The sequence below is a fragment of the Tenrec ecaudatus genome, chromosome 8 (genome assembly GCF_050624435.1).
Source record: "Tenrec ecaudatus isolate mTenEca1 chromosome 8, mTenEca1.hap1, whole genome shotgun sequence".
Lineage (NCBI taxonomy): Eukaryota > Metazoa > Chordata > Mammalia > Afrosoricida > Tenrecidae > Tenrec > Tenrec ecaudatus.
The window spans coordinates 153871352-153880406 of NC_134537.1; positions in this window are offsets into that span (position 1 = coordinate 153871352).

Below are 9055 nucleotides of genomic sequence, written 5' to 3' on the forward strand. Positions count from 1 at the left end.
GTGAAACATCATCAGTTGCTTACGTCCAAGTTCACAATGAAATGGAAGGAATTCAAAGGAAGTCTATAGAAGTCAAAATACCCACACCCACCTGGATTTAGGGACTTTTGCAAGAATGTATTTGATGTAATGAACATTCGTGGCTAAAGACCAGAATTGTGAGAAAACATCAGGGCATTGTAGATTAAAAAATGTAAAATGTGTGGCAAAGACAGAAAAAAAGAGCAAGTTGAATGCCAAATAGGACTCTGAACTGTGCACTTAAGCGCAGAGTGCCTAAATGAATGGGAAAAATGACTAAGTGTACGAGCTCAACAAAATATGTCAATGGGCCACTTGAGAAGACAATCTAACGCATTATGATAAAATGTGCAAAGACCTGAAGTTAGAAAACCTGAAGGGAAATACATGGTCAACATTTTGTAAGCTGGAAGAACTGAAGAGCAAACTCAAGCCTCGACTTACACTACTGAGATGATGGACAAAAAGTGAAGTGACGGGGGAAACCTCAAAATACGACAGGAGTGCATAGAGCCACTGTGCCCCCAAAGACTTGGTTGTTGATTAATTGTATTATGAGGCCATATAATCGAGAACAGTGGATCTGAAGGAAGAAGTTCAAGTTGCACTAAAAACATGGGTGAACAACAAGCCTCAAAGGAATGGCAAGTACGATATGCTTCAAGGAGCTGATGCCCTGCTGGAACCACTTAAGTCAAGAAATTGAGAAGATTTCTGACCAAACAATTGGAAGAGATCACCAACCACTGAAAGGTGATTAAATTGTCAGACAATATCATGATGATCAACATTGTGTTAGGCCGGGTTGACTAGAGAAACAAAGTCAGAGCCACTCATGTGTATAAGAGCTTTATATCAAAGAGTCATTGTATATCAAGAAAACATCCCAGCCCTGTCCAGATCAAGTCCATAAGTCTGATATTAGCCCATAAATCCAATACTGGTCCATAAATCTTTCTTCAGACTCGTGCAATCATATGCAATGATGCAAAATGCATGAAGCTCACAGGCCAGTGGGTGCAAAGTCTTGTGGATCCAATGGTGGTGGAAGCATCTCAACGGTGGCGCAGGTCTCCATGTGGCTCCTCCAGGTCTCAGAATGTGGCTCTTCAACAGGAAGGTGAAGCAAAGAGAGAGGCTTCTCGCAGGTCTCAGCCACTCTCCTCATGGCTTGTCAACAAGATGAAGGCAGAGGGAGGAAGTTCCCAGAATTCTCATGAGAAGACCCACTAAGAGGCACCATCAGGCTGCGGCCTGATGGACAGATCAAACTCCACCCCTTCACCCTTAATACCCTCAAGCTGACAGAAGATTATGTAACTAGCACATACATGCTAACAAGATTGTGTTAAAGATCATTCAAAAATGACTGTGGTCACGCAGGGGAATTGCCAAAGTCTAAGTTGAACTCAAAGGAGAACATGAAACAAGGGGTAACATAGTTGGTATTAGATGGACCTTGGTCCCAAGCAGGCAATACTAGAAAGATGTTACCTGTGTTTTATTAACTACATGAAGGCATTTACCTATGTAGATCATGGCCAAATATAATATTGCAAAGGATGGGAATCCCAGAACACTTCACTGTGCTTGTGTGGAGCTCATATCTGGATCAAGTTGTTGGAATGGAACAAGAAAATACTATGTGGTTAGAAACTGGGCAAGGTGCACGGCAGGGTTGAATCCTTTCACATTATTCAATTTATGTGCTGAGCACATTTATGAAGGTGGATTGGATGAGAGAAGGTAGCACCAGGATCGGAGGAAGACTCACTAACAACCTACAATATGCAGAGGGCATAACCTTGCTTGCCGAAAGCGAAACCTTGCTTGCTCCACTTCCTGCTAGGCTAGAGGTAAAAAATTATAGCGTTCACTGTGGATTATGTCTAACTGTGAAAACGAAATGCCTCACAACGGGATGTTATCAGTTATTTCATTCTACTGGGATCAGCAATCGATGTTATGGAATCAGCAATGAAGAAATCAAACCATGTGACAGTGGGCAAATCTGTTGCACATGATCTCTTTCAATAGTTACAAAGCAAGCTGTCACCTTGATGAATTAGGGACACATGAGCCAGGGCACGATCTTTCCAGCTACTTCATATGCTTATGAAAGGCTGACACGAAAAAGGGACACAGACATGGATACACATCTTCACCATGGTGTTGGCAAAGAATATTTACTTTATCATGGACTTCCAGAAGGAGAGCAGTCTGGATGCTCCTTAGAATCTGTAAGAAGGGGAGTTCAGTTGGTTTGCTTTGGACACATCAAGAAAGACCCATCGATAGAAAAAGACATCATTTTTAGTAGAAGGCCAGCAGAAACCCAAGGAAACGCTCAAGGAGTTATTGGAACCATAACCATAATAGACTCAAACATACCTGTGATCCCAAGATGACACAGACTGAAGTTTTCTAGCATCAGGTTTTCAGAGTAAATTCTCTTCATACATTACTTATCATTACTATCACTTATTAAAGGATTTTAAGAAGCCTCTGGCGGTGTAGTGGTTCTGTGTTGGGCTGCGATCTGCAAGGAATTTACATCTATTATGCCAGCTATCCTCAGGAATGTATTCAGGGACACCGTAGCCTTGAGTCAGACAGACTATATAGTTATTGATCTAGAATTAATCCTAAAGTATATGTACAGGACAGCTCTGGAAGGCTGTGGAAATTAGGAAGAGTGCTTTCAACGTAAGAACTGGAACTTGAGCCTTAAGGATAGAAGAGATTGACGTCGCCACAGTATATTTTCTGAACCCTTTCACCTTTTTAATTAATCACGTAAAAGTATCACCTTAAAAGGGAATGAACAGTTAGCAAATAACTAGATTTTCAAACTGTATCCCTTCCATTATATAGAGTAGTTCCTCGAGGGCAGATGACTGACTGGCTTTATTTAATATCCCTTTTGCCTGCATGTGTTTAAGCCATAGGACATTGCTGCTGTGAACGTTTGTGGAGCTAACTTTCAATTCACAGTAAACCCATGGATTGCAGAGTAGAAGTAGGGTTCTCTTGATGGTGAATCTTTATGGAAGTCAAGCTCAGGCCTGTCACCAGCAGAGCCTCTGAGTGGGTTTGAATTGCCAAGGGCTTAGCTGGGTTCATCTGCTCCTGAGTTCTAACACATATAGAGTTTGCACTCAATAAACACATTTTTCTAAAACAAAATGAAGCTTGGTTCCAGCTATTTTGTATAGCTTAAACAAAATTAAACTTGGGAAAAGTAAGAATTTACAAATCGTCCAAATTTCAGTAGTGATTTACAATATGGCATAAGGTAATGTTAGATCAAGAGATTTAGACTTCATCTCCAAAACTTGGGAAAATCTTCATTTCTCTACAACTGCTTCCTTATCTATAAAATGATGATGGTAGTGCGAACATGAAAGTGAGTTTAAAATATATATTTTTAGCATTTAAAAAATTTCTGGATAGACAAAATTCTCTACATTAAAAAATAGCAGCTTTGTTGTATTATAATTCACATCATAAAAAATCAACCTCTTGTTTAATTCAATGTTTTTGGTATATTCATAGTTTTGCAAAAGTAACCATGTCCCCTCCCCCGAGAAGAATTTGTTTCAAAGGACAACATTGATTCTGCAGCTCTGGGAGAGGGACATATCTGATCAGAGCACACGGGAGCAGATGAAGGGGGAGGAGGAGAGAGTGGAGCACAGCCTGGCCCACCAGGCCGTGAGGATGATGTTCCTGATTAGAGCAGGCAGTCCACAGAGAGGACAACATGGCTGGCCCCATTATAAGACATGATGCCCCTCAGTGACCCATGGTGCTACAGGGGACAGCACCGGAGACACAGTGTGGGAATTGCACCTGACCTGATCCCACCACACCGAGGCAAAGCACTGGGGGAGTGCAGCGGAACAGCAAGGGAATGGAGTGGCAAGGTCCCCAGGGAATGCTGAAAGTGGACTTTGGGGCCAGGGCGTGGTGCCCCAACAGACTGGACTGGAGAGCACTCCTGAAGGCCAACAAACTATCCTTGAACTGACTGCAAAAAAAAAAAAAAAAAGTAACCATGTCTGACTTTCTAGAAGAAAACCACTGAAATATATTCATGGAAATGGCTTACATAGTTGTGAATCCTGGCTAGTCCCAAATCCATCGGTCAGGTAGGAGACTGTGTTCCAGTGACTGTAGTGGCAGTCAAACCCAGAATAGGTAAGAAAGAGAGCAAGCAGGGTGCTGGCTGAGCGAGCTGGCAAATTCCAAAATCTGGTTAGAGCAGGCTGTTGGCTCAAGTGCCAAGAACCAGGGTTTGGAGACGGATGAAAGAGAGATGGAGAGTTTTTCCTGAACACCCTCAGGTTTTGAACGTAGGCCATTCCCCCTTCCCCCTCAAAAGAAATTCTCCTTTTAACTAATTAGCTGCTCACAGCATAGCCAATTATAGAGGATGATTACTTATTTCCTGCCAAGCCAATGAAAATCATGGCCTTGCCAGGTGGACACATGAGCTTAACCATCACACAGCACATTCAACCAGAGTATTTCCATCACCTTCAGCCCCAAACATCATGAAGTCATAAACTCCCTTACCTCCACAGTTCTAGGCAGTCACAAATAGGTTTTCATTGATCTATTCTGAGCATTTCATGTAAACCAAATCGTACACTATGAGGTCTTTTGTGACTTGCTTCTTTCATTCAACAGGTTTGCAAAGTTCATCCACGTTTCAGCACTTATCAATACTTTATTTTTTTTTCATTGTCAACATTACCCATTTTATCAGTTGATGAACATTTGTATTGATTTCAGATTTTTACTATTATAATAATGCCACTATGTAAATTGGCATTCAAGCTTTTTGGATTTTAATTTAACTTGGATATACAAGGAGTCCTCAAAAAAACCCAGAATTGTGTTGGGCAGAGCAGAGCTTTTGTAGTACACACTTTTGCAGGCAGGTGAGCATCAAGCACCTTGCTCGGAGTTAGTGTACCCAGTGGCATCACCTAGGAAGGTTCTCTCTGGTCATAGGGAATTTTTTTATAAAAGCAGTTTCACTTGAACCTCGTTTTTTTGTGATGGCTGATTTAAGAGAACAGCATGCAACTATGAAATTGTGTTTCCTGCTCAGGAAATATGCTGCAGAAACTGTTGTGATGTTGAACACAGCTTACAAGGACAGCACTTTGGGGAAAACTCTAGTATGTGAGTGGTCATCTCATTTCTAAAAAGGTGGAATGTCAATTAAGGACAAAACTTGTTCTGGGCGTCCGTCACCTTCCTGAACAGATAAAAACGTTGACTCATAGTACCTTTGGAGTTCATTCCGACAGATCAGACTGTTCCTCAAGCTTTCTATTTAGAGGTTCTGAAAAGATTGCAAACTGTGCAACAAAAAAGGCCTGATTTGCGGCAGGCAGACAGGGAACTGGTTTTGTCACCATGACAACGCACCTGCTTCAGCAGGCCATCTCAGTGCGCTATTTTTTGGCAAAAGACAGCACGCCTCTCTTGCCCCATGCACCTTACTCACCTAACCTGGCTCTGTGCGACCTTTTTTTTTTTTGTTTCCGCAAATGAACAGGGACATAAAATGACAGTGATTTGATAACTTCAGAGGTGAAGAAAAAAATGAGGGAGGTGCTGTGAGCTACCCAAACAGATGAGTCTGAAAAATGTTTCCAAATATGGATGGAATCACACTTGACAAATGTATTAAGTGTAATGGAGAGTACTTTGAAGGTCATACGGTTGTTTTGTAAAAAAATGTACATATATAGCTTTGAAAAAATATTCCGGCTTTTGGGGGGCTACCTGTTGAAGGCCATTAAGACTCAGCCTTGAAACGGCTGAGAAGTCTCATGACCTATGTGTCAGTGTTTGCTGATTTCTTCTGGGACTTTATGCTTTGAACAGACTGTCAAGGACAAGAAAGCAAGCAAGGTCTGGGAAAAACAGGTGGTTTAATTTTCTCAAGGATGTCTGGCTTGGCAGAAGATAGAGTTCCTAAGTGTATCAAATGTGCTTGCTTAACAATGAGATAATTAACCCCGGGTTGTTTCTGCATGGATGCAAAGAGTGTGTAGAATAAATTCGGGTGCTTCAGTCCATCAGACTGTTGCCCTCCCAATACTTTCTCTCTTTTTTTCCTTAATCATCATTCCCTTTTCAGGACTGTTCGACTCGTCGGCTGGCTCCAACAGCTAAGCCCCCTCATATGTAGTGGTACGGTGTTGGGCTACAATCCTTATGGTTGGCTTCTCCCTGGGAGACTGGGCTTTCTGCTCCCGTAAACAGTCTCAGAAACCCACAGGGGTTGATACGGGTCAGCATTGTCTCCAGTGGCAATGAGAGAAAAGCTTACAGGTGAAATGGCTGGGTCACATAACTCTTAACTTTTTGAGGAACTGCTTGTTTCCCAAAGGAGCTGATTCATTTTAAATTCCTACCCAGCAGTGTATGAGAATTTCTCCATATCCTCATTAACATTTATCTTTTTATTATTCCACCAAAATTAGTGGGTATAAAGTGGTATTTCATTGTGAAATTGATTTTAAATTTCCCTAATGGTTAGTGAGGTGAAATTTTGCTTCATGTGGTTCTTGGCCATGTGTATGTTTTTGGAAAATATTCAAACATTTTGCCCATTCAAAAAGTTGGGCTATTTGCCCTTTCCTGAGTTATTAGTTTCTCATGAGATATATGGAGCACAACTCCCATTCTGTGGGTATCTTTTTTTTTTTTTTACATTTTATTAGGGGCTCATACAACTCTTATCACAATCCATACATATACATACATAAATTGTATAAAGCACATCCGTACATTCTTTGCCCTAATCATTTTCAAAGCATTTGCTCTCCACTTAAGCCCTTTGCATCAGGTGCCCTTTTTCCCCCCTCCCTCCCCGCTTCCCCTACCCTTGTGAGCCCTTGATAATTTATAGATTGTTATTTTGTCATATCTTGCCCTATCCGGAGTCTCCTTTCTCCCCCTTCTCTGCCGTCCATCTCCCAGGGAGGAGGTCACATGTGGATCCTTGTAATCAGTTCCCCCTTTCCAACCCACTCACCCTCTACTCTCTGACCCCCTGATCCTGAAGTTATCATCCACCTTGGATTCCCTGTGCCTCCAGCCCTCATATGCACCAGTGTACAACCTCTGCCCTATCCAGTCCTGCAAGGTAGAATTCGGATCATGGTAGTTGGGGGAGGAAGCATCCAGGATCTGGGGGAAAGCTGTGTTCTTCATTGGCACTACATCACACCCTGACACATCCTTTTAAACAAGATTTTAGTGTTATTTCTAAGAAATCTTTGTCTAAGGTCACAATTTACTCGTTTTATCCTAAAAGATTTTTTTTTTTTTTACATTTAGATCCTTTAACCACTTTGGAATTACCTTTTACATACGTTGTGAGATTAAGACCAACTTTCATTGTTTTGCCTGTGGACATCGTTGGGCATAGCATTTTGTTTAAAAACTCTTCTTTCTTAATTATTTTGACATCCAATTTATTATGAGGTTTATTTAGACTTTTAAGAAAATAAAAACGTTTATTGTAAATTAGGTGGTTAAGATCATCAGTAGCAATGCAACAATTCACATTTCTTTAGTTTCTGTGTTTTATTGCAAAGACCCAGTTTCAGCCATACTTTTAAAAAAGTTTTATTGGCATACACTTCACATGTCATACAACTTAATCGTTCAACTATATTAAGGTCTTCACAATCAATTTCAGAATATTTTCTTCTCCTACTATTGTTAGCTCCCAATTTCCCTCCATCCTCACTTGCCATGTCATTATGAATCCAGTTACTGTCTCTACAGAATCACCTATCCTGGGGTTTCTTCTAAAGAAAATCATAAAAAAGAAACAGAAAGCAAACAAAAAACAAACAAAAAAACCCAGCAGCAATGACTAGACAAAGCATAGAAAATACTCAAAGTGGAAAATATTAAAAAAGTGAAACAATTTTAAAATGGATCAAAAGGGAGATCAAATAAGGTATTGCACTTTAACCTAACTACATCTGCCATAATGGATGGCTATTCACACCTCTGGGCTACGTTCAGGTGTTCGCCAGAGGCTTACTCCATGTGGGAACCCTGCAAATGGATTTGGGGTTTCCACTGTCATCAGTAGCATTTGTAAAATAGGTGTTCACAATTTAAGCTCTGATACTATTTCCTCGTTGGGATTTGGGCTTTATTATATATGATCCTTGGATTACACAGGCTAGTATATTTTTTCCATGTAGCATTGCTTAGTTGATGTCTCACTTTATGAGGTGCTTGTACTAAGAAAAGCCTTTTAGACGTTATTCTTTGATAGCCTGGCACCAATGGTTTCTTCTCACCTTGCTATAGCACTCACATCTTCAGTTATCTCAAGAGAGCAAGCCATGAGCAAGGACATGAGGACTAATTGTTCTTAGACTGGGGCTAGAATAAAGTACCTGCCCCCAATCTATTCATTTATCTATGGTGTATATGGTGTATATCTATGGTGTCTGTTTTACTTTGGAGCATTATCATGTTATAATAGAGAACATTCAAATTAATCTCCCTGCGGCATGAGATAATCCTACTGGTAGCATCATTAGGTTTGCCAATGGTATAGAACTTAAAACACTGTTGAGGAAAATCAAATCATACAAGTATAGGAAAGCTTCAGATCACAATGGAATTTTATTTTTCAAAGCTATATATTTATTAAATTTTACAAGACAACCTTATCACCTTCAAAGTACTCTTTACACTTAGTACATTTGTCAACTCTGATTCCATTTTTGGAAACATTTTCCAAATTCATCTGTTTGGATGGCTCATAGCACCTCCCTCATCCTCATTGGCATTTCATGTCCCTCTTCACTCAAGGAAACAAAGAAGTCACATGAAGTGTGAGGTCAGGCGAGTAAGGTGCGTGGAGCAAGAGAAGCTTGTTGCTTTTTGCCAACAACGGGTGCATCAGAACGGCTGTGTGAGCAGGTGCATTGTCGTGGTGGCAAAACCAGTCCCCAACTGCCACAAATCAGGCCTTTTT